This window comes from Pristiophorus japonicus, unplaced genomic scaffold, assembly GCF_044704955.1.
Source record: "Pristiophorus japonicus isolate sPriJap1 unplaced genomic scaffold, sPriJap1.hap1 HAP1_SCAFFOLD_207, whole genome shotgun sequence".
Taxonomy (NCBI): domain Eukaryota; kingdom Metazoa; phylum Chordata; class Chondrichthyes; family Pristiophoridae; genus Pristiophorus; species Pristiophorus japonicus.
The window spans coordinates 655,320-682,712 of NW_027251767.1; the positions used below are offsets into that span (position 1 = coordinate 655,320).

The following is a 27,393-nucleotide window of genomic DNA, read 5'->3' on the forward strand; positions in this document are numbered from 1 at the left end:
ATGCCACGTAAGCGAACATAGTTGGTCACACTCTTCAGTTACTAACCAGGCAAGTGCCTTCTTAGCGCAGTAGGCAGTGTGTCAGTCTCATAATCTGAAGGTCCTGAGTTCAATCCTCAGAGAAGGCATTAATACTTGCATAGACTTTTCTCCTTCTTTCATTTCAGCTGCATTCATGCAAAAATCAGGAAGTTTTGCTGCGATAGCACATCAAAGGATTTGATGTCCCTCAGCCTGCGGTGACCTTCAGAAGCAGATGGGCTCACACCACACCTGACACAACTCTTGTTTCTGAACAATTACCCGAGCCAAAAGAATAGTGGTGAATGCAGGTATTGATCCCGCTAACTCTCACATGCAAAGCAAGCGCTCTACCATTTGAGCTAATTCCCCATTGATGTCTGGCATTAGCTCCCAGTTTGCATCTGACTAGCCCCTTATCACTTGCCTCCTCGCTGTTCCACGACCAGCAGAAATCTCTTGCTTCAGGTTGGCCTGCTCCCTGAACACTTTCAATGCTTTGCTCCAATCGACGTTACTGAGCAATAGCAGGCGAGCAAGGGCAGGACTGGAAGCCATGAATATGGTGAAAGACGCCGAGAAGAGCTCGAGCCTGCGCAAGGGAAGCGAGTTGAGCGCAACGTCGCAGCCGCCACGAGCGTGAGGGAGCAGGCGAGAGCCCTGTCTGACTGATGGACAAATGACTTCTATTGCCTGAGGCTTTGCCTGAAAGAAAGTGCAATTGCCTGAGGCTTTGCCTGATAGAAAATGCTGGCTCTTTACATGCATTGCTGCTCAAAGGCACTCCCTGCTGACACACACATGCAAGTGCTCAAGCAAAACGGTGAAGGCACTGTCCTGTGCCTCAGCTGCAACATGTTCAGCTGTAAACTGCTCATATTAAGAACTCTGCCTTCAGCGAATTGCGACTTACCACACACATACTTACTTCAAAAGAATGCTCACTGCTTCAAGCCGGAGTGCAACCAACCACCTAAGGACGACTTTGCTTTGCTTTGTTTTCTACTGCACTGCTCCGCTCCCCACCTGTCAATCGAAGGGAAGCGGCAGAGGTGCCTATCTTTGCTGATTGTCTGCCGCATGCCTTTTAATGCTGCTCGTCCTGTGTACTTGCTGATGTCGCAGCTATTTTTCACAGCCTGGGCCAGCGGCGCAATGGATAACGCATCTGACTACGGATTAGAAGATTGCATGTTCGGCTCCTGCCTGGCTGGAGCATTTTTGCAATCTTTGCATACTGGCTTTGGATGCCACGTATGCGAACATAGTTGGTCACATTCACCAGTCAGTAAGCTGGCAAGTGTCTTCTTAGCGCAGTAGGCAGCGCGTCAGTCTCATAATCTGAAGGTCCTGAGTTCAATCCTCAGAGAAGGCATTAATACTTGCATAGACTTTTCTCCTTCTTTCATTTCAGCTGCATTCATGCAAAAATCAGGAAGTTTTGCTGCGACAGCACATCAAAGGATTTGATGTCCCTCAGCCTGCGGTGACCTTCAGAAGCAGATGGGCTCACACCACACCTGACACAACTCTTGTTTCTGAACAATTACCCGAGCCAAAAGAATAGTGGTGAATGCAGGAATTGATCCCGCTAACTCTCACATGCAAAGCAAGCGCTCTACCATTTGAGCTAATTCCCCATTGATGTCTGGCATTAGCTCCCAGTTTGCATCTGACTAGCCCCTTATCACTTGCCTCCTCGCTGTTCCACGACCAGCAGAAATCTCTTGCTTCAGGTTGGCCTGCTCCCTGAACACTTTCAATGCTTTGCTCCGATCGACGTTACTGAGCAATAGCAGGCGAGCAAGGGCAGGACTGGAAGCCATGGATATGGTGAAAGACGCCGAGAAGAGCTCGAGCCTGCGCAAGGGAAGCGAGTTGAGCGCAACGTCGCAGCCGCCACGAGCGTGAGGGAGCAGGCGAGAGCCCTGTCTGACTGATGGACAAATGACTTCTATTGCCTGAGGCTTTGCCTGAAAGAAAGTGCAATTGCCTGAGGCTTTGCCTGAAAGAAAGTGCAATTGCCTGAGGCTTTGCCTGAAAGAAAATGCTGGCTCTTTACATGCATTGCTTCTCAAAGGCACTCCCTGCTGACACACACATGCAAGTGTTCAAGCAAAACGGTGAAGGCACTGTCCTGTGCCTCAGCTGCAACATGTTCAGCTGTAAACTGCTCATCATATTAAGAACTCTGCCTTCAGCGAATTGCGACTTACCACACACATACTTACTTCAAAAGAATGCTCACTGCTTCAAGCCGGAGTGCAACCAACCACCTAAGGACGACTTTGCTTTGCTTTGTTTTCTACTGCACTGCTCCGCTCCCCACCTGTCAATCGAAGGGAAGCTGATTGTCTGCCGCATGCCTTTTAATGCTGCTCGTCCTGTGTACTTGCTGATGTCGCAGCTATTTTTCACAGCCTGGGCCAGCGGCGCAATGGATCACGCATCTGACTACGGATTAGAAGATTGCATGTTCGGCTCCTACCTGGCTCGAGCATTTTGGCAATCTTTGCATTCTGGCTTTGAATGCCACGTAAGCGAACATAGTTGGTCACACTCTTCAGTTACTAACCAGGCAAGTGCCTTCTTAGCGCAGTAGGCAGTGTGTCAGTCTCATAATCTGAAGGTCCTGAGTTCAATCCTCAGAGAAGGCATTAATACTTGCATAGACTTTTCTCCTTCTTTCATTTCAGCTGCATTCATGCAAAAATCAGGAAGTTTTGCTGCGATAGCACATCAAAGGATTTGATGTCCCTCAGCCTGCGGTGACCTTCAGAAGCAGATGGGCTCACACCACACCTGACACAACTCTTGTTTCTGAACAATTACCCGAGCCAAAAGAATAGTGGTGAATGCAGGTATTGATCCCGCTAACTCTCACATGCAAAGCAAGCGCTCTACCATTTGAGCTAATTCCCCATTGATGTCTGGCATTAGCTCCCAGTTTGCATCTGACTAGCCCCTTATCACTTGCCTCCTCGCTGTTCCACGACCAGCAGAAATCTCTTGCTTCAGGTTGGCCTGCTCCCTGAACACTTTCAATGCTTTGCTCCAATCGACGTTACTGAGCAATAGCAGGCGAGCAAGGGCAGGACTGGAAGCCATGAATATGGTGAAAGACGCCGAGAAGAGCTCGAGCCTGCGCAAGGGAAGCGAGTTGAGCGCAACGTCGCAGCCGCCACGAGCGTGAGGGAGCAGGCGAGAGCCCTGTCTGACTGATGGACAAATGACTTCTATTGCCTGAGGCTTTGCCTGAAAGAAAGTGCAATTGCCTGAGGCTTTGCCTGATAGAAAATGCTGGCTCTTTACATGCATTGCTGCTCAAAGGCACTCCCTGCTGACACACACATGCAAGTGCTCAAGCAAAACGGTGAAGGCACTGTCCTGTGCCTCAGCTGCAACATGTTCAGCTGTAAACTGCTCATATTAAGAACTCTGCCTTCAGCGAATTGCGACTTACCACACACATACTTACTTCAAAAGAATGCTCACTGCTTCAAGCCGGAGTGCAACCAACCACCTAAGGACGACTTTGCTTTGCTTTGTTTTCTACTGCACTGCTCCGCTCCCCACCTGTCAATCGAAGGGAAGCGGCAGAGGTGCCTATCTTTGCTGATTGTCTGCCGCATGCCTTTTAATGCTGCTCGTCCTGTGTACTTGCTGATGTCGCAGCTATTTTTCACAGCCTGGGCCAGCGGCGCAATGGATAACGCATCTGACTACGGATTAGAAGATTGCATGTTCGGCTCCTGCCTGGCTGGAGCATTTTTGCAATCTTTGCATACTGGCTTTGGATGCCACGTATGCGAACATAGTTGGTCACATTCACCAGTCAGTAAGCTGGCAAGTGTCTTCTTAGCGCAGTAGGCAGCGCGTCAGTCTCATAATCTGAAGGTCCTGAGTTCAATCCTCAGAGAAGGCATTAATACTTGCATAGACTTTTCTCCTTCTTTCATTTCAGCTGCATTCATGCAAAAATCAGGAAGTTTTGCTGCGACAGCACATCAAAGGATTTGATGTCCCTCAGCCTGCGGTGACCTTCAGAAGCAGATGGGCTCACACCACACCTGACACAACTCTTGTTTCTGAACAATTACCCGAGCCAAAAGAATAGTGGTGAATGCAGGAATTGATCCCGCTAACTCTCACATGCAAAGCAAGCGCTCTACCATTTGAGCTAATTCCCCATTGATGTCTGGCATTAGCTCCCAGTTTGCATCTGACTAGCCCCTTATCACTTGCCTCCTCGCTGTTCCACGACCAGCAGAAATCTCTTGCTTCAGGTTGGCCTGCTCCCTGAACACTTTCAATGCTTTGCTCCGATCGACGTTACTGAGCAATAGCAGGCGAGCAAGGGCAGGACTGGAAGCCATGGATATGGTGAAAGACGCCGAGAAGAGCTCGAGCCTGCGCAAGGGAAGCGAGTTGAGCGCAACGTCGCAGCCGCCACGAGCGTGAGGGAGCAGGCGAGAGCCCTGTCTGACTGATGGACAAATGACTTCTATTGCCTGAGGCTTTGCCTGAAAGAAAGTGCAATTGCCTGAGGCTTTGCCTGAAAGAAAGTGCAATTGCCTGAGGCTTTGCCTGAAAGAAAATGCTGGCTCTTTACATGCATTGCTTCTCAAAGGCACTCCCTGCTGACACACACATGCAAGTGTTCAAGCAAAACGGTGAAGGCACTGTCCTGTGCCTCAGCTGCAACATGTTCAGCTGTAAACTGCTCATCATATTAAGAACTCTGCCTTCAGCGAATTGCGACTTACCACACACATACTTACTTCAAAAGAATGCTCACTGCTTCAAGCCGGAGTGCAACCAACCACCTAAGGACGACTTTGCTTTGCTTTGTTTTCTACTGCACTGCTCCGCTCCCCACCTGTCAATCGAAGGGAAGCGGCAGAGGTGCCTATCTTTGCTGATTGTCTGCCGCATGCCTTTTAATGCTGCTCGTCCTGTGTACTTGCTGATGTCGCAGCTATTTTTCACAGCCTGGGCCAGCGGCGCAATGGATCACGCATCTGACTACGGATTAGAAGATTGCATGTTCGGCTCCTACCTGGCTCGAGCATTTTGGCAATCTTTGCATTCTGGCTTTGAATGCCACGTAAGCGAACATAGTTGGTCACACTCTTCAGTTACTAACCAGGCAAGTGCCTTCTTAGTGCAGTAGGCAGCGCGTCAGTCTCATAATCTGAAGGTCCTGAGTTCAATCCTCAGAGAAGGCATTAATACTTGCATAGACTTTTCTCCTTCTTTCATTTCAGCTGCATTCATGCAAAAATCAGGAAGTTTTGCTGCGATAGCACATCAAAGGATTTGATGTCCCTCAGCCTGCGGTGACCTTCAGAAGCAGATGGGCTCACACCACACCTGACACAACTCTTGTTTCTGAACAATTACCCGAGCCAAAAGAATAGTGGTGAATGCAGGTATTGATCCCGCTAACTCTCACATGCAAAGCAAGCGCTCTACCATTTGAGCTAATTCCCCATTGATGTCTGGCATTAGCTCCCAGTTTGCATCTGACTAGCCCCTTATCACTTGCCTCCTCGCTATTCCTCGACCAGAAGAAATCTCTTGCTTCAGGTTGGCCTGCTCCCTGAACACTTTCAATGCTTTGCTCCAATCGACGTTACTGAGCAATAGCAAGCGAGCAAGGGCAGGACTGGAAGCCATGGATATGGTGAAAGACGCCGAGAAGAGCTCGAGCCTGCGCAAGGGAAGCGAGTTGAGATCAACGTCGCAGCCGCCACGAGCGTGAGGGAGCAGGCGAGAGCCCTGTCTGACTGATGGACAAATGACTTCTATTGCCTGAGGCTTTGCCTGAAAGAAAGTGCAAATGCCTGAGGCTTTGCCTGAAAGAAAGTGCAATTGCCTGAGGCTTTGCCTGAAAGAAATTGCTGGCTCTTTACATGCATTGCTTCTCAAAGGCACTCCCTGCTGACACACACATGCAAGTGTTCAAGCAAAACGGTGAATGCACTGTCCTGTGCCTCAGCTGCAACATGTTCAGCTGTAAACTGCTCATCAAATTAAGAACTCTGCCTTCAGCGAATTGCGACTTACCACACACATACTTACTTCAAAAGAATTCTCACTGCTTCAAGCCGGAGTGCAACCAACCACCTAAGGACGACTTTGCTTTGCTTTGTTTTCTACTGCACTGCTCCGCTCCCCACCTGTCAATCGAAGGGAAGCGGCAGAGGTGCCTATCTTTGCTGATTGTCTGCCGCATGCCTTTTAATGCTGCTCGTCCTGTGTACTTGCTGATGTCGCAGCTATTTTTCACAGCCTGGGCCAGCGGCGCAATGGATCACGCATCTGACTACGGATTAGAAGATTGCATGTTCGGCTCCTACCTGGCTCGAGCATTTTGGCAATCTTTGCATTCTGGCTTTGAATGCCACGTAAGCGAACATAGTTGGTCACACTCTTCAGTTACTAACCAGGCAAGTGCCTTCTTAGCGCAGTAGGCAGCGTGTCAGTCTCATAATCTGAAGGTCCTGAGTTCAATCCTCAGAGAAGGCATTAATACTTGCATAGACTTTTCTCCTTCTTTCATTTCAGCTGCATTCATGCAAAAATCAGGAAGTTTTGCTGCGATAGCACATCAAAGGATTTGATGTCCCTCAGCCTGCGGTGACCTTCAGAAGCAGATGGGCTCACACCACACCTGACACAACTCTTGTTTCTGAACAACTACCCGAGCCAAAAGAATAGTGGTGAATGCAGGTATTGATCCCGCTAACTCTCACATGCAAAGCAAGCGCTCTACCATTTGAGCTAATTCCCCATTTATGTCTGGCATTAGCTCCCAGTTTGCATCTGACTAGCCCCTTATCACTTGCCTCCTCGCTATTCCTCGACCAGAAGAAATCTCTTGCTTCAGGTTGGCCTGCTCCCTGAACACTTTCAATGCTTTGCTCCAATCGACGTTACTGAGCAATAGCAAGCGAGCAAGGGCAGGACTGGAAGCCATGGATATGGTGAAAGACGCCGAGAAGAGCTCGAGCCTGCGCAAGGGAAGCGAGTTGAGATCAACGTCGCAGCCGCCACGAGCGTGAGGGAGCAGGCGAGAGCCCTGTCTGACTGATGGACAAATGACTTCTATTGCCTGAGGCTTTGCCTGAAAGAAAGTGCAAATGCCTGAGGCTTTGCCTGAAAGAAAGTGCAATTGCCTGAGGCTTTGCCTGAAAGAAATTGCTGGCTCTTTACATGCATTGCTTCTCAAAGGCACTCCCTGCTGACACACACATGCAAGTGTTCAAGCAAAACGGTGAATGCACTGTCCTGTGCCTCAGCTGCAACATGTTCAGCTGTAAACTGCTCATCAAATTAAGAACTCTGCCTTCAGCGAATTGCGACTTACCACACACATACTTACTTCAAAAGAATTCTCACTGCTTCAAGCCGGAGTGCAACCAACCACCTAAGGACGACTTTGCTTTGCTTTGTTTTCTACTGCACTGCTCCGCTCCCCACCTGTCAATCGAAGGGAAGCGGCAGAGGTGCCTATCTTTGCTGATTGTCTGCCGCATGCCTTTTAATGCTGCTCGTCCTGTGTACTTGCTGATGTCGCAGCTATTTTTCACAGCCTGGGCCAGCGGCGCAATGGATCACGCATCTGACTACGGATTAGAAGATTGCATGTTCGGCTCCTACCTGGCTCGAGCATTTTGGCAATCTTTGCATTCTGGCTTTGAATGCCACGTAAGCGAACATAGTTGGTCACACTCTTCAGTTACTAACCAGGCAAGTGCCTTCTTAGCGCAGTAGGCAGCGCGTCAGTCTCATAATCTGAAGGTCCTGAGTTCAATCCTCAGAGAAGGCATTAATACTTGCATAGACTTTTTTCCTTCTTTCATTTCAGCTGCATTCATGCAAAAATCAGGAAGTTTTGCTGCGATAGCACATCAAAGGATTTGATGTCCCTCAGCCTGCGGTGACCTTCAGAAGCAGATGGGCTCACACCACACCTGACACAACTCTTGTTTCTGAACAATTACCCGAGCCAAAAGAATAGTGGTGAATGCAGGTATTGATCCCACTAACTCTCACATGCAAAGCAAGCGCTCTACCATTTGAGCTAATTCCCCATTGATGTCTGGCATTAGCTCCCAGTTTGCATCTGACTAGCCCCTTATCACTTGCCTCCTCGCTGTTCCACGACCAGCAGAAATCTCTTGCTTCAGGTTGGCCTGCTCCCTGAACACTTTCAATGCTTTGCTCCAATCGACGTTACTGAGCAATAGCAGGCGAGCAAGGGCAGGACTGGAAGCCATGGATATGGTGAAAGACGCCGAGAAGAGCTCGAGCCTGCGCAAGGGAAGCGAGTTGAGCGCAACGTCGCAGCCGCCACGAGCGTGAGGGAGCAGGCGAGAGCCCTGTCTGACTGATGGACAAATGACTTCTATTGCCTGAGGCTTTGCCTGAAAGAAAGTGCAATTGCCTGAGGCTTTGCCTGATAGAAAATGCTGGCTCTTTACATGCATTGCTGCTCAAAGGCACTCCCTGCTGACACACACATGCAAGTGTTCAAGCAAAACGGTGAAGGCACTGTCCTGTGCCTCAGCTGCAACATGTTCAGCTGTAAACTGCTCATCATATTAAGAACTCTGCCTTCAGCGAATTGCGACTTACCACACACATACTTACTTCAAAAGAATGCTCACTGCTTCAAGCCGGAGTGCAACCAACCACCTAAGGACGACTTTGCTTTGCTTTGTTTTCTACTGCACTGCTCCGCTCCCCACCTGTCAATCGAAGGGAAGCTGATTGTCTGCCGCATGCCTTTTAATGCTGCTCGTCCTGTGTACTTGCTGATGTCGCAGCTATTTTTCACAGCCTGGGCCAGCGGCGCAATGGATCACGCATCTGACTACGGATTAGAAGATTGCATGTTCGGCTCCTACCTGGCTCGAGCATTTTGGCAATCTTTGCATTCTGGCTTTGAATGCCACGTAAGCGAACATAGTTGGTCACACTCTTCAGTTACTAACCAGGCAAGTGCCTTCTTAGCGCAGTAGGCAGTGTGTCAGTCTCATAATCTGAAGGTCCTGAGTTCAATCCTCAGAGAAGGCATTAATACTTGCATAGACTTTTCTCCTTCTTTCATTTCAGCTGCATTCATGCAAAAATCAGGAAGTTTTGCTGCGATAGCACATCAAAGGATTTGATGTCCCTCAGCCTGCGGTGACCTTCAGAAGCAGATGGGCTCACACCACACCTGACACAACTCTTGTTTCTGAACAATTACCCGAGCCAAAAGAATAGTGGTGAATGCAGGTATTGATCCCGCTAACTCTCACATGCAAAGCAAGCGCTCTACCATTTGAGCTAATTCCCCATTGATGTCTGGCATTAGCTCCCAGTTTGCATCTGACTAGCCCCTTATCACTTGCCTCCTCGCTGTTCCACGACCAGCAGAAATCTCTTGCTTCAGGTTGGCCTGCTCCCTGAACACTTTCAATGCTTTGCTCCAATCGACGTTACTGAGCAATAGCAGGCGAGCAAGGGCAGGACTGGAAGCCATGAATATGGTGAAAGACGCCGAGAAGAGCTCGAGCCTGCGCAAGGGAAGCGAGTTGAGCGCAACGTCGCAGCCGCCACGAGCGTGAGGGAGCAGGCGAGAGCCCTGTCTGACTGATGGACAAATGACTTCTATTGCCTGAGGCTTTGCCTGAAAGAAAGTGCAATTGCCTGAGGCTTTGCCTGATAGAAAATGCTGGCTCTTTACATGCATTGCTGCTCAAAGGCACTCCCTGCTGACACACACATGCAAGTGCTCAAGCAAAACGGTGAAGGCACTGTCCTGTGCCTCAGCTGCAACATGTTCAGCTGTAAACTGCTCATATTAAGAACTCTGCCTTCAGCGAATTGCGACTTACCACACACATACTTACTTCAAAAGAATGCTCACTGCTTCAAGCCGGAGTGCAACCAACCACCTAAGGACGACTTTGCTTTGCTTTGTTTTCTACTGCACTGCTCCGCTCCCCACCTGTCAATCGAAGGGAAGCGGCAGAGGTGCCTATCTTTGCTGATTGTCTGCCGCATGCCTTTTAATGCTGCTCGTCCTGTGTACTTGCTGATGTCGCAGCTATTTTTCACAGCCTGGGCCAGCGGCGCAATGGATAACGCATCTGACTACGGATTAGAAGATTGCATGTTCGGCTCCTGCCTGGCTGGAGCATTTTTGCAATCTTTGCATACTGGCTTTGGATGCCACGTATGCGAACATAGTTGGTCACATTCACCAGTCAGTAAGCTGGCAAGTGTCTTCTTAGCGCAGTAGGCAGCGCGTCAGTCTCATAATCTGAAGGTCCTGAGTTCAATCCTCAGAGAAGGCATTAATACTTGCATAGACTTTTCTCCTTCTTTCATTTCAGCTGCATTCATGCAAAAATCAGGAAGTTTTGCTGCGACAGCACATCAAAGGATTTGATGTCCCTCAGCCTGCGGTGACCTTCAGAAGCAGATGGGCTCACACCACACCTGACACAACTCTTGTTTCTGAACAATTACCCGAGCCAAAAGAATAGTGGTGAATGCAGGAATTGATCCCGCTAACTCTCACATGCAAAGCAAGCGCTCTACCATTTGAGCTAATTCCCCATTGATGTCTGGCATTAGCTCCCAGTTTGCATCTGACTAGCCCCTTATCACTTGCCTCCTCGCTGTTCCACGACCAGCAGAAATCTCTTGCTTCAGGTTGGCCTGCTCCCTGAACACTTTCAATGCTTTGCTCCGATCGACGTTACTGAGCAATAGCAGGCGAGCAAGGGCAGGACTGGAAGCCATGGATATGGTGAAAGACGCCGAGAAGAGCTCGAGCCTGCGCAAGGGAAGCGAGTTGAGCGCAACGTCGCAGCCGCCACGAGCGTGAGGGAGCAGGCGAGAGCCCTGTCTGACTGATGGACAAATGACTTCTATTGCCTGAGGCTTTGCCTGAAAGAAAGTGCAATTGCCTGAGGCTTTGCCTGAAAGAAAGTGCAATTGCCTGAGGCTTTGCCTGAAAGAAAATGCTGGCTCTTTACATGCATTGCTTCTCAAAGGCACTCCCTGCTGACACACACATGCAAGTGTTCAAGCAAAACGGTGAAGGCACTGTCCTGTGCCTCAGCTGCAACATGTTCAGCTGTAAACTGCTCATCATATTAAGAACTCTGCCTTCAGCGAATTGCGACTTACCACACACATACTTACTTCAAAAGAATGCTCACTGCTTCAAGCCGGAGTGCAACCAACCACCTAAGGACGACTTTGCTTTGCTTTGTTTTCTACTGCACTGCTCCGCTCCCCACCTGTCAATCGAAGGGAAGCGGCAGAGGTGCCTATCTTTGCTGATTGTCTGCCGCATGCCTTTTAATGCTGCTCGTCCTGTGTACTTGCTGATGTCGCAGCTATTTTTCACAGCCTGGGCCAGCGGCGCAATGGATCACGCATCTGACTACGGATTAGAAGATTGCATGTTCGGCTCCTACCTGGCTCGAGCATTTTGGCAATCTTTGCATTCTGGCTTTGAATGCCACGTAAGCGAACATAGTTGGTCACACTCTTCAGTTACTAACCAGGCAAGTGCCTTCTTAGTGCAGTAGGCAGCGCGTCAGTCTCATAATCTGAAGGTCCTGAGTTCAATCCTCAGAGAAGGCATTAATACTTGCATAGACTTTTCTCCTTCTTTCATTTCAGCTGCATTCATGCAAAAATCAGGAAGTTTTGCTGCGATAGCACATCAAAGGATTTGATGTCCCTCAGCCTGCGGTGACCTTCAGAAGCAGATGGGCTCACACCACACCTGACACAACTCTTGTTTCTGAACAATTACCCGAGCCAAAAGAATAGTGGTGAATGCAGGTATTGATCCCGCTAACTCTCACATGCAAAGCAAGCGCTCTACCATTTGAGCTAATTCCCCATTGATGTCTGGCATTAGCTCCCAGTTTGCATCTGACTAGCCCCTTATCACTTGCCTCCTCGCTATTCCTCGACCAGAAGAAATCTCTTGCTTCAGGTTGGCCTGCTCCCTGAACACTTTCAATGCTTTGCTCCAATCGACGTTACTGAGCAATAGCAAGCGAGCAAGGGCAGGACTGGAAGCCATGGATATGGTGAAAGACGCCGAGAAGAGCTCGAGCCTGCGCAAGGGAAGCGAGTTGAGATCAACGTCGCAGCCGCCACGAGCGTGAGGGAGCAGGCGAGAGCCCTGTCTGACTGATGGACAAATGACTTCTATTGCCTGAGGCTTTGCCTGAAAGAAAGTGCAAATGCCTGAGGCTTTGCCTGAAAGAAAGTGCAATTGCCTGAGGCTTTGCCTGAAAGAAATTGCTGGCTCTTTACATGCATTGCTTCTCAAAGGCACTCCCTGCTGACACACACATGCAAGTGTTCAAGCAAAACGGTGAATGCACTGTCCTGTGCCTCAGCTGCAACATGTTCAGCTGTAAACTGCTCATCAAATTAAGAACTCTGCCTTCAGCGAATTGCGACTTACCACACACATACTTACTTCAAAAGAATTCTCACTGCTTCAAGCCGGAGTGCAACCAACCACCTAAGGACGACTTTGCTTTGCTTTGTTTTCTACTGCACTGCTCCGCTCCCCACCTGTCAATCGAAGGGAAGCGGCAGAGGTGCCTATCTTTGCTGATTGTCTGCCGCATGCCTTTTAATGCTGCTCGTCCTGTGTACTTGCTGATGTCGCAGCTATTTTTCACAGCCTGGGCCAGCGGCGCAATGGATCACGCATCTGACTACGGATTAGAAGATTGCATGTTCGGCTCCTACCTGGCTCGAGCATTTTGGCAATCTTTGCATTCTGGCTTTGAATGCCACGTAAGCGAACATAGTTGGTCACACTCTTCAGTTACTAACCAGGCAAGTGCCTTCTTAGCGCAGTAGGCAGCGTGTCAGTCTCATAATCTGAAGGTCCTGAGTTCAATCCTCAGAGAAGGCATTAATACTTGCATAGACTTTTCTCCTTCTTTCATTTCAGCTGCATTCATGCAAAAATCAGGAAGTTTTGCTGCGATAGCACATCAAAGGATTTGATGTCCCTCAGCCTGCGGTGACCTTCAGAAGCAGATGGGCTCACACCACACCTGACACAACTCTTGTTTCTGAACAACTACCCGAGCCAAAAGAATAGTGGTGAATGCAGGTATTGATCCCGCTAACTCTCACATGCAAAGCAAGCGCTCTACCATTTGAGCTAATTCCCCATTTATGTCTGGCATTAGCTCCCAGTTTGCATCTGACTAGCCCCTTATCACTTGCCTCCTCGCTATTCCTCGACCAGAAGAAATCTCTTGCTTCAGGTTGGCCTGCTCCCTGAACACTTTCAATGCTTTGCTCCAATCGACGTTACTGAGCAATAGCAAGCGAGCAAGGGCAGGACTGGAAGCCATGGATATGGTGAAAGACGCCGAGAAGAGCTCGAGCCTGCGCAAGGGAAGCGAGTTGAGATCAACGTCGCAGCCGCCACGAGCGTGAGGGAGCAGGCGAGAGCCCTGTCTGACTGATGGACAAATGACTTCTATTGCCTGAGGCTTTGCCTGAAAGAAAGTGCAAATGCCTGAGGCTTTGCCTGAAAGAAAGTGCAATTGCCTGAGGCTTTGCCTGAAAGAAATTGCTGGCTCTTTACATGCATTGCTTCTCAAAGGCACTCCCTGCTGACACACACATGCAAGTGTTCAAGCAAAACGGTGAATGCACTGTCCTGTGCCTCAGCTGCAACATGTTCAGCTGTAAACTGCTCATCAAATTAAGAACTCTGCCTTCAGCGAATTGCGACTTACCACACACATACTTACTTCAAAAGAATTCTCACTGCTTCAAGCCGGAGTGCAACCAACCACCTAAGGACGACTTTGCTTTGCTTTGTTTTCTACTGCACTGCTCCGCTCCCCACCTGTCAATCGAAGGGAAGCGGCAGAGGTGCCTATCTTTGCTGATTGTCTGCCGCATGCCTTTTAATGCTGCTCGTCCTGTGTACTTGCTGATGTCGCAGCTATTTTTCACAGCCTGGGCCAGCGGCGCAATGGATCACGCATCTGACTACGGATTAGAAGATTGCATGTTCGGCTCCTACCTGGCTCGAGCATTTTGGCAATCTTTGCATTCTGGCTTTGAATGCCACGTAAGCGAACATAGTTGGTCACACTCTTCAGTTACTAACCAGGCAAGTGCCTTCTTAGCGCAGTAGGCAGCGCGTCAGTCTCATAATCTGAAGGTCCTGAGTTCAATCCTCAGAGAAGGCATTAATACTTGCATAGACTTTTTTCCTTCTTTCATTTCAGCTGCATTCATGCAAAAATCAGGAAGTTTTGCTGCGATAGCACATCAAAGGATTTGATGTCCCTCAGCCTGCGGTGACCTTCAGAAGCAGATGGGCTCACACCACACCTGACACAACTCTTGTTTCTGAACAATTACCCGAGCCAAAAGAATAGTGGTGAATGCAGGTATTGATCCCACTAACTCTCACATGCAAAGCAAGCGCTCTACCATTTGAGCTAATTCCCCATTGATGTCTGGCATTAGCTCCCAGTTTGCATCTGACTAGCCCCTTATCACTTGCCTCCTCGCTGTTCCACGACCAGCAGAAATCTCTTGCTTCAGGTTGGCCTGCTCCCTGAACACTTTCAATGCTTTGCTCCAATCGACGTTACTGAGCAATAGCAGGCGAGCAAGGGCAGGACTGGAAGCCATGGATATGGTGAAAGACGCCGAGAAGAGCTCGAGCCTGCGCAAGGGAAGCGAGTTGAGCGCAACGTCGCAGCCGCCACGAGCGTGAGGGAGCAGGCGAGAGCCCTGTCTGACTGATGGACAAATGACTTCTATTGCCTGAGGCTTTGCCTGAAAGAAAGTGCAATTGCCTGAGGCTTTGCCTGATAGAAAATGCTGGCTCTTTACATGCATTGCTGCTCAAAGGCACTCCCTGCTGACACACACATGCAAGTGTTCAAGCAAAACGGTGAAGGCACTGTCCTGTGCCTCAGCTGCAACATGTTCAGCTGTAAACTGCTCATCATATTAAGAACTCTGCCTTCAGCGAATTGCGACTTACCACACACATACTTACTTCAAAAGAATGCTCACTGCTTCAAGCCGGAGTGCAACCAACCACCTAAGGACGACTTTGCTTTGCTTTGTTTTCTACTGCACTGCTCCGCTCCCCACCTGTCAATCGAAGGGAAGCGGCAGAGGTGCCTATCTTTGCTGATTGTCTGCCGCATGCCTTTTAATGCTGCTCGTCCTGTGTACTTGCTGATGTCGCAGCTATTTTTCACAGCCTGGGCCAGCGGCGCAATGGATAACGCATCTGACTACGGATTAGAAGATTGCATGTTCGGCTCCTGCCTGGCTCGAGCATTATGGCAATCTTTGCATTCTGGCTTTGAATGCCACGTAAGCGAACATAGTTGGTCACACTCTTCAGTTACTAACCAGGCAAGTGCCTTCTTAGCGCAGTAGGCAGCGCGTCAGTCTCATTAATCTGAAGGTCCTGAGTTCAATCCTCAGAGAAGGCATTAATACTTGCATAGACTTTTCTCCTTCTTTCATTTCAGCTGCATTCATGCAAAAATCAGGAAGTTTTGCTGCGATAGCACATCAAAGGATTTGATGTCCCTCAGCCTGCGGTGACCTTCAGAAGCAGATGGGCTCACACCACACCTGACACAACTCTTGTTTCTGAACAATTACCCGAGCCAAAAGAATAGTGGTGAATGCAGGTATTGATCCCGCTAACTCTCACATACAAAGCAAGCACTCTACGATTTGAGCTAATTCCCCATTGATGGCTGGCATTAGCTCCCAGTTTGCATCTGACTAGCCCCTTATCACTTGCCTCCTCGCTGTTCCACGACCAGCAGAAATCTCTTGTTTCAGGTTGGCCTGCTCCCTGAACACTTTCAATGCTTTGCTCCAATCGACGTTACTGAGCAATAGCAGGCGAGCAAGGGCAGGACTGGAAGCCATGGATATGGTGAAAGACGCCGAGAAGAGCTCGAGCCTGCGCAAGGGAAGCGAGTTGAGCGCAACGTCGCAGCCGCCACGAGCGTGAGGGAGCAGGCGAGAGCCCTGTCTGACTGATGGACAAATGACTTCTATTGCCTGAGGCTTTGCCTGAAAGAAAGTGCAATTGCCTGAGGCTTTGCCTGAAAGAAAGTGCAATTGCCTGAGGCTTTGCCTGAAAGAAAATGCTGGCTCTTTACATGCATTGCTTCTCAAAGGCACTCCCTGCTGACACACACATGCAAGTGTTCAAGCAAAACGGTGAAGGCACTGTCCTGTGCCTCAGCTGCAACATGTTCAGCTGTAAACTGCTCATCATATTAAGAACTCTGCCTTCAGCGAATTGCGACTTACCACACACATACTTACTTCAAAAGAATGCTCACTGCTTCAAGCCGGAGTGCAACCAACCACCTAAGGACGACTTTGCTTTGCTTTGTTTTCTACTGCACTGCTCCGCTCCCCACCTGTCAATCGAAGGGAAGCGGCAGAGGTGCCTATCTTTGCTGATTGTCTGCCGCATGCCTTTTAATGCTGCTCGTCCTGTGTACTTGCTGATGTCGCAGCTATTTTTCACAGCCTGGGCCAGCGGCGCAATGGATCACGCATCTGACTACGGATTAGAAGATTGCATGTTCGGCTCCTACCTGGCTCGAGCATTTTGGCAATCTTTGCATTCTGGCTTTGAATGCCACGTAAGCGAACATAGTTGGTCACACTCTTCAGTTACTAACCAGGCAAGTGCCTTCTTAGTGCAGTAGGCAGCGCGTCAGTCTCATAATCTGAAGGTCCTGAGTTCAATCCTCAGAGAAGGCATTAATACTTGCATAGACTTTTCTCCTTCTTTCATTTCAGCTGCATTCATGCAAAAATCAGGAAGTTTTGCTGCGATAGCACATCAAAGGATTTGATGTCCCTCAGCCTGCGGTGACCTTCAGAAGCAGATGGGCTCACACCACACCTGACACAACTCTTGTTTCTGAACAATTACCCGAGCCAAAAGAATAGTGGTGAATGCAGGTATTGATCCCGCTAACTCTCACATGCAAAGCAAGCGCTCTACCATTTGAGCTAATTCCCCATTGATGTCTGGCATTAGCTCCCAGTTTGCATCTGACTAGCCCCTTATCACTTGCCTCCTCGCTATTCCTCGACCAGAAGAAATCTCTTGCTTCAGGTTGGCCTGCTCCCTGAACACTTTCAATGCTTTGCTCCAATCGACGTTACTGAGCAATAGCAAGCGAGCAAGGGCAGGACTGGAAGCCATGGATATGGTGAAAGACGCCGAGAAGAGCTCGAGCCTGCGCAAGGGAAGCGAGTTGAGATCAACGTCGCAGCCGCCACGAGCGTGAGGGAGCAGGCGAGAGCCCTGTCTGACTGATGGACAAATGACTTCTATTGCCTGAGGCTTTGCCTGAAAGAAAGTGCAAATGCCTGAGGCTTTGCCTGAAAGAAAGTGCAATTGCCTGAGGCTTTGCCTGAAAGAAATTGCTGGCTCTTTACATGCATTGCTTCTCAAAGGCACTCCCTGCTGACACACACATGCAAGTGTTCAAGCAAAACGGTGAATGCACTGTCCTGTGCCTCAGCTGCAACATGTTCAGCTGTAAACTGCTCATCAAATTAAGAACTCTGCCTTCAGCGAATTGCGACTTACCACACACATACTTACTTCAAAAGAATTCTCACTGCTTCAAGCCGGAGTGCAACCAACCACCTAAGGACGACTTTGCTTTGCTTTGTTTTCTACTGCACTGCTCCGCTCCCCACCTGTCAATCGAAGGGAAGCGGCAGAGGTGCCTATCTTTGCTGATTGTCTGCCGCATGCCTTTTAATGCTGCTCGTCCTGTGTACTTGCTGATGTCGCAGCTATTTTTCACAGCCTGGGCCAGCGGCGCAATGGATCACGCATCTGACTACGGATTAGAAGATTGCATGTTCGGCTCCTACCTGGCTCGAGCATTTTGGCAATCTTTGCATTCTGGCTTTGAATGCCACGTAAGCGAACATAGTTGGTCACACTCTTCAGTTACTAACCAGGCAAGTGCCTTCTTAGCGCAGTAGGCAGCGTGTCAGTCTCATAATCTGAAGGTCCTGAGTTCAATCCTCAGAGAAGGCATTAATACTTGCATAGACTTTTCTCCTTCTTTCATTTCAGCTGCATTCATGCAAAAATCAGGAAGTTTTGCTGCGATAGCACATCAAAGGATTTGATGTCCCTCAGCCTGCGGTGACCTTCAGAAGCAGATGGGCTCACACCACACCTGACACAACTCTTGTTTCTGAACAACTACCCGAGCCAAAAGAATAGTGGTGAATGCAGGTATTGATCCCGCTAACTCTCACATGCAAAGCAAGCGCTCTACCATTTGAGCTAATTCCCCATTTATGTCTGGCATTAGCTCCCAGTTTGCATCTGACTAGCCCCTTATCACTTGCCTCCTCGCTATTCCTCGACCAGAAGAAATCTCTTGCTTCAGGTTGGCCTGCTCCCTGAACACTTTCAATGCTTTGCTCCAATCGACGTTACTGAGCAATAGCAAGCGAGCAAGGGCAGGACTGGAAGCCATGGATATGGTGAAAGACGCCGAGAAGAGCTCGAGCCTGCGCAAGGGAAGCGAGTTGAGATCAACGTCGCAGCCGCCACGAGCGTGAGGGAGCAGGCGAGAGCCCTGTCTGACTGATGGACAAATGACTTCTATTGCCTGAGGCTTTGCCTGAAAGAAAGTGCAAATGCCTGAGGCTTTGCCTGAAAGAAAGTGCAATTGCCTGAGGCTTTGCCTGAAAGAAATTGCTGGCTCTTTACATGCATTGCTTCTCAAAGGCACTCCCTGCTGACACACACATGCAAGTGTTCAAGCAAAACGGTGAATGCACTGTCCTGTGCCTCAGCTGCAACATGTTCAGCTGTAAACTGCTCATCAAATTAAGAACTCTGCCTTCAGCGAATTGCGACTTACCACACACATACTTACTTCAAAAGAATTCTCACTGCTTCAAGCCGGAGTGCAACCAACCACCTAAGGACGACTTTGCTTTGCTTTGTTTTCTACTGCACTGCTCCGCTCCCCACCTGTCAATCGAAGGGAAGCGGCAGAGGTGCCTATCTTTGCTGATTGTCTGCCGCATGCCTTTTAATGCTGCTCGTCCTGTGTACTTGCTGATGTCGCAGCTATTTTTCACAGCCTGGGCCAGCGGCGCAATGGATCACGCATCTGACTACGGATTAGAAGATTGCATGTTCGGCTCCTACCTGGCTCGAGCATTTTGGCAATCTTTGCATTCTGGCTTTGAATGCCACGTAAGCGAACATAGTTGGTCACACTCTTCAGTTACTAACCAGGCAAGTGCCTTCTTAGCGCAGTAGGCAGCGCGTCAGTCTCATAATCTGAAGGTCCTGAGTTCAATCCTCAGAGAAGGCATTAATACTTGCATAGACTTTTTTCCTTCTTTCATTTCAGCTGCATTCATGCAAAAATCAGGAAGTTTTGCTGCGATAGCACATCAAAGGATTTGATGTCCCTCAGCCTGCGGTGACCTTCAGAAGCAGATGGGCTCACACCACACCTGACACAACTCTTGTTTCTGAACAATTACCCGAGCCAAAAGAATAGTGGTGAATGCAGGTATTGATCCCACTAACTCTCACATGCAAAGCAAGCGCTCTACCATTTGAGCTAATTCCCCATTGATGTCTGGCATTAGCTCCCAGTTTGCATCTGACTAGCCCCTTATCACTTGCCTCCTCGCTGTTCCACGACCAGCAGAAATCTCTTGCTTCAGGTTGGCCTGCTCCCTGAACACTTTCAATGCTTTGCTCCAATCGACGTTACTGAGCAATAGCAGGCGAGCAAGGGCAGGACTGGAAGCCATGGATATGGTGAAAGACGCCGAGAAGAGCTCGAGCCTGCACAAGGGAAGCGAGTTGAGCGCAACGTCGCAGCCGCCACGAGCGTGAGGGAGCAGGCGAGAGCCCTGTCTGACTGATGGACAAATGACTTCTATTGCCTGAGGCTTTGCCTGAAAGAAAGTGCAATTGCCTGAGGCTTTGCCTGATAGAAAATGCTGGCTCTTTACATGCATTGCTGCTCAAAGGCACTCCCTGCTGACACACACATGCAAGTGTTCAAGCAAAACGGTGAAGGCACTGTCCTGTGCCTCAGCTGCAACATGTTCAGCTGTAAACTGCTCATCATATTAAGAACTCTGCCTTCAGCGAATTGCGACTTACCACACACATACTTACTTCAAAAGAATGCTCACTGCTTCAAGCCGGAGTGCAACCAACCACCTAAGGACGACTTTGCTTTGCTTTGTTTTCTACTGCACTGCTCCGCTCCCCACCTGTCAATCGAAGGGAAGCGGCAGAGGTGCCTATCTTTGCTGATTGTCTGCCGCATGCCTTTTAATGCTGCTCGTCCTGTGTACTTGCTGATGTCGCAGCTATTTTTCACAGCCTGGGCCAGCGGCGCAATGGATAACGCATCTGACTACGGATTAGAAGATTGCATGTTCGGCTCCTGCCTGGCTCGAGCATTATGGCAATCTTTGCATTCTGGCTTTGAATGCCACGTAAGCGAACATAGTTGGTCACACTCTTCAGTTACTAACCAGGCAAGTGCCTTCTTAGCGCAGTAGGCAGCGCGTCAGTCTCATAATCTGAAGGTCCTGAGTTTAATCCTCAGAGAAGGCATTAATACTTGCATAGACTTTTTTCCTTCTTTCATTTCAGCTGCATTCATGCAAAAATCAGGAAGTTTTGCTGCGATAGCACATCAAAGGATTTGATGTCCCTCAGCCTGCGGTGACCTTCAGAAGCAGATGGGCTCACACCACACCTGACACAACTCTTGTTTCTGAACAATTACCCGAGCCAAAAGAATAGCGGTGAATGCAGGTATTGATCCCGCTAACTCTCACATGCAAAGCAAGCGCTCCACCATTTGAGCTAATTCCCCATTTATGTCTGGCATTAGCTCCCAGTTTGCATCTGACTAGCCCCTTATCACTTGCCTCCTCGCTGTTCCACGACCAGCAGAAATCTCTTGCTTCAGGTTGGCCTGCTCCCTGAACACTTTCAATGCTTTGCTCCACTCGACGTTACTGAGCAATAGCAGGCGAGCAAGGGCAGGACTGGAAGCCATGGATATGGTGAAAGACGCCGAGAAGAGCTCGAGCCTGCGCAAGGGAAGCGAGTTGAGCGCAACGTCGCAGCCGCCACGAGCGTGAGGGAGCAGGCGAGAGCCCTGTCTGACTGATGGACAAATGACTTCTATTGCCTGAGGCTTTGCCTGAAAGAAAGTGCAATTGCCTGAGGCTTTGCCTGAAAGAAAATGCTGGCTCTTTACATGCATTGCTGCTCAAAGGCACTCCCTGCTGACACACACATGCAAGTGTTCAAGCAAAACGGTGAAGGCACTGTCCTGTGCCTCAGCTGCAACATGTTCAGCTGTAAACTGCTCATCATATTAAGAACTCTGCCTTCAGCGAATTGTGACTTACCACACACATACTTACTTCAAAAGAATGCTCACTGCTTCAAGCCGGAGTGCAACCAACCACCTAAGGACGACTTTGCTTTGCTTTGTTTTCTACTGCACTGCTCCGCTCCCCACCTGTCAATCGAAGGGAAGCGGCAGAGGTGCCTATCTTTGCTGATTGTCTGCCGCATGCCTTTTAATGCTGCTCGTCCTGTGTACTTGCTGATGTCGCAGCTATTTTTCACAGCCTGGGCCAGCGGCGCAATGGATCACGCATCTGACTACGGATTAGAAGATTGCATGTTCGGCTCCTACCTGGCTCGAGCATTTTGGCAATCTTTGCATTCTGGCTTTGAATGCCACGTAAGCGAACATAGTTGGTCACACTCTTCAGTTACTAACCAGGCAAGTGCCTTCTTAGCGCAGTAGGCAGCGCGTCAGTCTCATAATCTGAAGGTCTTGAGTTCAATCCTCAGAGAAGGCATTAATACTTGCATAGACTTTTTTCCTTCTTTCATTTCAGCTGCATTCATGCAAAAATCAGGAAGTTTTGCTGCGATAGCACATCAAAGGATTTGATGTCCCTCAGCCTGCGGTGACCTTCAGAAGCAGATGGGCTCACACCACACCTGACACAACTCTTGTTTCTGAACAATTACCCGAGCCAAAAGAATAGTGGCTAATGCAGGTATTGATCCCGCTAACTCTCACATGCAAAGCAAGCGCTCCACCATTTGAGCTAATTCCCCATTGATGTCTGGCATTAGCTCCCAGTTTGCATCTGACTAGCCCCTTATCACTTGCCTCCTCGCTGTTCCACGACCAGCAGAAATCTCTTGCTTCAGGTTGGCCTGCTCCCTGAACACTTTCAATGCTTTGCTCCGATCGACGTTACTGAGCAATAGCAGGCGAGCAAGGGCAGGACTGGAAGCCATGGATATGGTGAAAGACGCCGAGAAGAGCTCGAGCCTGCGCAAGGGAAGCGAGTTGAGCGCAACGTCGCAGCCGCCACGAGCGTGAGGGAGCAGGCGAGAGCCCTGTCTGACTGATGGACAAATGACTTCTATTGCCTGAGGCTTTGCCTGAAAGAAAGTGCAATTGCCTGAGGCTTTGCCTGATAGAAAATGCTGGCTCTTTACATGCATTGCTGCTCAAAGGCACTCCCTGCTGACACACACATGCAAGTGTTCAAGCAAAACGGTGAAGGCACTGTCCTGTGCCTCAGCTGCAACATGTTCAGCTGTAAACTGCTCATCATATTAAGAACTCTGCCTTCAGCGAATTGTGACTTACCACACACATACTTACTTCAAAAGAATGCTCACTGCTTCAAGCCGGAGTGCAACCAACCACCTAAGGACGACTTTGCTTTGCTTTGTTTTCTACTGCACTGCTCCGCTCCCCACCTGTCAATCGAAGGGAAGCGGCAGAGGTGCCTATCTTTGCTGATTGTCTGCCGCATGCCTTTTAATGCTGCTCGTCCTGTGTACTTGCTGATGTCGCAGCTATTTTTCACAGCCTGGGCCAGCGGCGCAATGGATAACGCATCTGACTACGGATTAGAAGATTGCATGTTCGGCTCCTACCTGGCTCGAGCATTTTGGCAATCTTTGCATTCTGGCTTTGAATGCCACGTAAGCGAACATAGTTGGTCACACTCTTCAGTTACTAACCAGGCAAGTGCCTTCTTAGCGCAGTAGGCAGCGCGTCAGTCTCATAATCTGAAGGTCCTGAGTTCACTCCTCAGAGAAGGCATTAATACTTGCATAGACTTTTTTCCTTCTTTCATTTCAGCTGCATTCATGCAAAAATCAGGAAGTTTTGCTGCGATAGCACATCAAAGGATTTGATGTCCCTCAGCCTGCGGTGACCTTCAGAAGCAGATGGGCTCACACCACACCTGACACAACTCTTGTTTCTGAACAATTACCCGAGCCAAAAGAATAGTGGTGAATGCAGGTATTGATCCCGCTAACTCTCACATGCAAAGCAAGCGCTCTACCATTTGAGCTAATTCCCCATTTATGTCTGGCATTAGCTCCCAGTTTGCATCTGACTAGCCCCTTATCACTTGCCTCCTCGCTATTCCTCGACCAGAAGAAATCTCTTGCTTCAGGTTGGCCTGCTCCCTGAGCACTTTCAATGCTTTGCTCCAATCGACGTTACTGAGCAATAGCAAGCGAGCAAGGGCAGGACTGGAAGCCATGGATATGGTGAAAGACGCCGAGAAGAGCTCGAGCCTGCGCAAGGGAAGCGAGTTGAGATCAACGTCGCAGCCGCCACGAGCGTGAGGGAGCAGGCGAGAGCCCTGTCTGACTGATGGACAAATGACTTCTATTGCCTGAGGCTTTGCCTGAAAGAAAGTGCAAATGCCTGAGGCTTTGCCTGAAAGAAAGTGCAATTGCCTGAGGCTTTGCCTGAAAGAAATTGCTGGCTCTTTACATGCATTGCTTCTCAAAGGCACTCCCTGCTGACACACACATGCAAGTGTTCAAGCAAAACGGTGAATGCACTGTCCTGTGCCTCAGCTGCAACATGTTCAGCTGTAAACTGCTCATCAAATTAAGAACTCTGCCTTCAGCGAATTGCGACTTACCACACACATACTTACTTCAAAAGAATTCTCACTGCTTCAAGCCGGAGTGCAACCAACCACCTAAGGACGACTTTGCTTTGCTTTGTTTTCTACTGCACTGCTCCGCTCCCCACCTGTCAATCGAAGGGAAGCGGCAGAGGTGCCTATCTTTGCTGATTGTCTGCCGCATGCCTTTTAATGCTGCTCGTCCTGTGTACTTGCTGATGTCGCAGCTATTTTTCACAGCCTGGGCCAGCGGCGCAATGGATCACGCATCTGACTACGGATTAGAAGATTGCATGTTCGGCTCCTACCTGGCTCGAGCATTTTGGCAATCTTTGCATTCTGGCTTTGAATGCCACGTAAGCGAACATAGTTGGTCACACTCTTCAGTTACTAACCAGGCAAGTGCCTTCTTAGCGCAGTAGGCAGCGTGTCAGTCTCATAATCTGAAGGTCCTGAGTTCAATCCTCAGAGAAGGCATTAATACTTGCATAGACTTTTCTCCTTCTTTCATTTCAGCTGCATTCATGCAAAAATCAGGAAGTTTTGCTGCGATAGCACATCAAAGGATTTGATGTCCCTCAGCCTGCGGTGACCTTCAGAAGCAGATGGGCTCACACCACACCTGACACAACTCTTGTTTCTGAACAACTACCCGAGCCAAAAGAATAGTGGTGAATGCAGGTATTGATCCCGCTAACTCTCACATGCAAAGCAAGCGCTCTACCATTTGAGCTAATTCCCCATTTATGTCTGGCATTAGCTCCCAGTTTGCATCTGACTAGCCCCTTATCACTTGCCTCCTCGCTATTCCTCGACCAGAAGAAATCTCTTGCTTCAGGTTGGCCTGCTCCCTGAACACTTTCAATGCTTTGCTCCAATCGACGTTACTGAGCAATAGCAAGCGAGCAAGGGCAGGACTGGAAGCCATGGATATGGTGAAAGACGCCGAGAAGAGCTCGAGCCTGCGCAAGGGAAGCGAGTTGAGATCAACGTCGCAGCCGCCACGAGCGTGAGGGAGCAGGCGAGAGCCCTGTCTGACTGATGGACAAATGACTTCTATTGCCTGAGGCTTTGCCTGAAAGAAAGTGCAAATGCCTGAGGCTTTGCCTGAAAGAAAGTGCAATTGCCTGAGGCTTTGCCTGAAAGAAATTGCTGGCTCTTTACATGCATTGCTTCTCAAAGGCACTCCCTGCTGACACACACATGCAAGTGTTCAAGCAAAACGGTGAATGCACTGTCCTGTGCCTCAGCTGCAACATGTTCAGCTGTAAACTGCTCATCAAATTAAGAACTCTGCCTTCAGCGAATTGCGACTTACCACACACATACTTACTTCAAAAGAATTCTCACTGCTTCAAGCCGGAGTGCAACCAACCACCTAAGGACGACTTTGCTTTGCTTTGTTTTCTACTGCACTGCTCCGCTCCCCACCTGTCAATCGAAGGGAAGCGGCAGAGGTGCCTATCTTTGCTGATTGTCTGCCGCATGCCTTTTAATGCTGCTCGTCCTGTGTACTTGCTGATGTCGCAGCTATTTTTCACAGCCTGGGCCAGCGGCGCAATGGATCACGCATCTGACTACGGATTAGAAGATTGCATGTTCGGCTCCTACCTGGCTCGAGCATTTTGGCAATCTTTGCATTCTGGCTTTGAATGCCACGTAAGCGAACATAGTTGGTCACACTCTTCAGTTACTAACCAGGCAAGTGCCTTCTTAGCGCAGTAGGCAGCGCGTCAGTCTCATAATCTGAAGGTCCTGAGTTCAATCCTCAGAGAAGGCATTAATACTTGCATAGACTTTTTTCCTTCTTTCATTTCAGCTGCATTCATGCAAAAATCAGGAAGTTTTGCTGCGATAGCACATCAAAGGATTTGATGTCCCTCAGCCTGCGGTGACCTTCAGAAGCAGATGGGCTCACACCACACCTGACACAACTCTTGTTTCTGAACAATTACCCGAGCCAAAAGAATAGTGGTGAATGCAGGTATTGATCCCACTAACTCTCACATGCAAAGCAAGCGCTCTACCATTTGAGCTAATTCCCCATTGATGTCTGGCATTAGCTCCCAGTTTGCATCTGACTAGCCCCTTATCACTTGCCTCCTCGCTGTTCCACGACCAGCAGAAATCTCTTGCTTCAGGTTGGCCTGCTCCCTGAACACTTTCAATGCTTTGCTCCAATCGACGTTACTGAGCAATAGCAGGCGAGCAAGGGCAGGACTGGAAGCCATGGATATGGTGAAAGACGCCGAGAAGAGCTCGAGCCTGCGCAAGGGAAGCGAGTTGAGCGCAACGTCGCAGCCGCCACGAGCGTGAGGGAGCAGGCGAGAGCCCTGTCTGACTGATGGACAAATGACTTCTATTGCCTGAGGCTTTGCCTGAAAGAAAGTGCAATTGCCTGAGGCTTTGCCTGATAGAAAATGCTGGCTCTTTACATGCATTGCTGCTCAAAGGCACTCCCTGCTGACACACACATGCAAGTGTTCAAGCAAAACGGTGAAGGCACTGTCCTGTGCCTCAGCTGCAACATGTTCAGCTGTAAACTGCTCATCATATTAAGAACTCTGCCTTCAGCGAATTGCGACTTACCACACACATACTTACTTCAAAAGAATGCTCACTGCTTCAAGCCGGAGTGCAACCAACCACCTAAGGACGACTTTGCTTTGCTTTGTTTTCTACTGCACTGCTCCGCTCCCCACCTGTCAATCGAAGGGAAGCGGCAGAGGTGCCTATCTTTGCTGATTGTCTGCCGCATGCCTTTTAATGCTGCTCGTCCTGTGTACTTGCTGATGTCGCAGCTATTTTTCACAGCCTGGGCCAGCGGCGCAATGGATCACGCATCTGACTACGGATTAGAAGATTGCATGTTCGGCTCCTACCTGGCTCGAGCATTTTGGCAATCTTTGCATTCTGGCTTTGAATGCCACGTAAGCGAACATAGTTGGTCACACTCTTCAGTTACTAACCAGGCAAGTGCCTTCTTAGCGCAGTAGGCAGCGCGTCAGTCTCATAATCTGAAGGTCCTGAGTTCAATCCTCAGAGAAGGCATTAATACTTGCATAGACTTTTTTCCTTCTTTCATTTCAGCTGCATTCATGCAAAAATCAGGAAGTTTTGCTGCGATAGCACATCAAAGGATTTGATGTCCCTCAGCCTGCGGTGACCTTCAGAAGCAGATGGGCTCACACCACACCTGACACAACTCTTGTTTCTGAACAATTACCCGAGCCAAAAGAATAGTGGCGAATGCAGGTATTGATCCCGCTAACTCTCACATGCAAAGCAAGC

The 27,393-nt window shown here is 49.2% G+C and overlaps 21 non-coding genes across 21 annotated transcripts; all 21 read left to right on the forward strand.

The window, feature by feature from the left end:
• The first annotated feature begins 55 nt into the window (after positions 1–55).
• trnam-cau (transfer RNA methionine (anticodon CAU)) lies at positions 56–128 on the forward strand. Its single transcript has one exon. It is a non-coding gene; the product is annotated as a tRNA-Met (tRNA).
• A 1,195-nt stretch (positions 129–1,323) lies between these two features.
• trnam-cau (transfer RNA methionine (anticodon CAU)) lies at positions 1,324–1,396 on the forward strand. The gene has a single exon. It is a non-coding gene; the product is annotated as a tRNA-Met (tRNA).
• Positions 1,397–2,605: 1,209 nt separating this feature from the next.
• Positions 2,606–2,678, forward strand: trnam-cau (transfer RNA methionine (anticodon CAU)). Its single transcript has one exon. It is a non-coding gene; the product is annotated as a tRNA-Met (tRNA).
• A 1,195-nt stretch (positions 2,679–3,873) lies between these two features.
• On the forward strand, positions 3,874–3,946 carry trnam-cau (transfer RNA methionine (anticodon CAU)). The gene has a single exon. It is a non-coding gene; the product is annotated as a tRNA-Met (tRNA).
• Positions 3,947–5,176: 1,230 nt separating this feature from the next.
• trnam-cau (transfer RNA methionine (anticodon CAU)) lies at positions 5,177–5,249 on the forward strand. The gene has a single exon. It is a non-coding gene; the product is annotated as a tRNA-Met (tRNA).
• A 1,230-nt stretch (positions 5,250–6,479) lies between these two features.
• On the forward strand, positions 6,480–6,552 carry trnam-cau (transfer RNA methionine (anticodon CAU)). Its single transcript has one exon. It is a non-coding gene; the product is annotated as a tRNA-Met (tRNA).
• Positions 6,553–7,782: 1,230 nt separating this feature from the next.
• trnam-cau (transfer RNA methionine (anticodon CAU)) lies at positions 7,783–7,855 on the forward strand. Its single transcript has one exon. It is a non-coding gene; the product is annotated as a tRNA-Met (tRNA).
• Positions 7,856–9,032: 1,177 nt separating this feature from the next.
• trnam-cau (transfer RNA methionine (anticodon CAU)) lies at positions 9,033–9,105 on the forward strand. The gene has a single exon. It is a non-coding gene; the product is annotated as a tRNA-Met (tRNA).
• Positions 9,106–10,300: 1,195 nt separating this feature from the next.
• Positions 10,301–10,373, forward strand: trnam-cau (transfer RNA methionine (anticodon CAU)). Its single transcript has one exon. It is a non-coding gene; the product is annotated as a tRNA-Met (tRNA).
• A 1,230-nt stretch (positions 10,374–11,603) lies between these two features.
• trnam-cau (transfer RNA methionine (anticodon CAU)) lies at positions 11,604–11,676 on the forward strand. Its single transcript has one exon. It is a non-coding gene; the product is annotated as a tRNA-Met (tRNA).
• Positions 11,677–12,906: 1,230 nt separating this feature from the next.
• On the forward strand, positions 12,907–12,979 carry trnam-cau (transfer RNA methionine (anticodon CAU)). The gene has a single exon. It is a non-coding gene; the product is annotated as a tRNA-Met (tRNA).
• Positions 12,980–14,209: 1,230 nt separating this feature from the next.
• trnam-cau (transfer RNA methionine (anticodon CAU)) lies at positions 14,210–14,282 on the forward strand. Its single transcript has one exon. It is a non-coding gene; the product is annotated as a tRNA-Met (tRNA).
• A 2,502-nt stretch (positions 14,283–16,784) lies between these two features.
• On the forward strand, positions 16,785–16,857 carry trnam-cau (transfer RNA methionine (anticodon CAU)). Its single transcript has one exon. It is a non-coding gene; the product is annotated as a tRNA-Met (tRNA).
• A 1,230-nt stretch (positions 16,858–18,087) lies between these two features.
• trnam-cau (transfer RNA methionine (anticodon CAU)) lies at positions 18,088–18,160 on the forward strand. Its single transcript has one exon. It is a non-coding gene; the product is annotated as a tRNA-Met (tRNA).
• Positions 18,161–19,390: 1,230 nt separating this feature from the next.
• trnam-cau (transfer RNA methionine (anticodon CAU)) lies at positions 19,391–19,463 on the forward strand. Its single transcript has one exon. It is a non-coding gene; the product is annotated as a tRNA-Met (tRNA).
• A 1,198-nt stretch (positions 19,464–20,661) lies between these two features.
• Positions 20,662–20,734, forward strand: trnam-cau (transfer RNA methionine (anticodon CAU)). Its single transcript has one exon. It is a non-coding gene; the product is annotated as a tRNA-Met (tRNA).
• Positions 20,735–21,932: 1,198 nt separating this feature from the next.
• Positions 21,933–22,005, forward strand: trnam-cau (transfer RNA methionine (anticodon CAU)). Its single transcript has one exon. It is a non-coding gene; the product is annotated as a tRNA-Met (tRNA).
• A 1,198-nt stretch (positions 22,006–23,203) lies between these two features.
• On the forward strand, positions 23,204–23,276 carry trnam-cau (transfer RNA methionine (anticodon CAU)). Its single transcript has one exon. It is a non-coding gene; the product is annotated as a tRNA-Met (tRNA).
• A 1,230-nt stretch (positions 23,277–24,506) lies between these two features.
• trnam-cau (transfer RNA methionine (anticodon CAU)) lies at positions 24,507–24,579 on the forward strand. The gene has a single exon. It is a non-coding gene; the product is annotated as a tRNA-Met (tRNA).
• A 1,230-nt stretch (positions 24,580–25,809) lies between these two features.
• Positions 25,810–25,882, forward strand: trnam-cau (transfer RNA methionine (anticodon CAU)). The gene has a single exon. It is a non-coding gene; the product is annotated as a tRNA-Met (tRNA).
• Positions 25,883–27,080: 1,198 nt separating this feature from the next.
• Positions 27,081–27,153, forward strand: trnam-cau (transfer RNA methionine (anticodon CAU)). The gene has a single exon. It is a non-coding gene; the product is annotated as a tRNA-Met (tRNA).
• Positions 27,154–27,393: the final 240 nt, after the last annotated feature.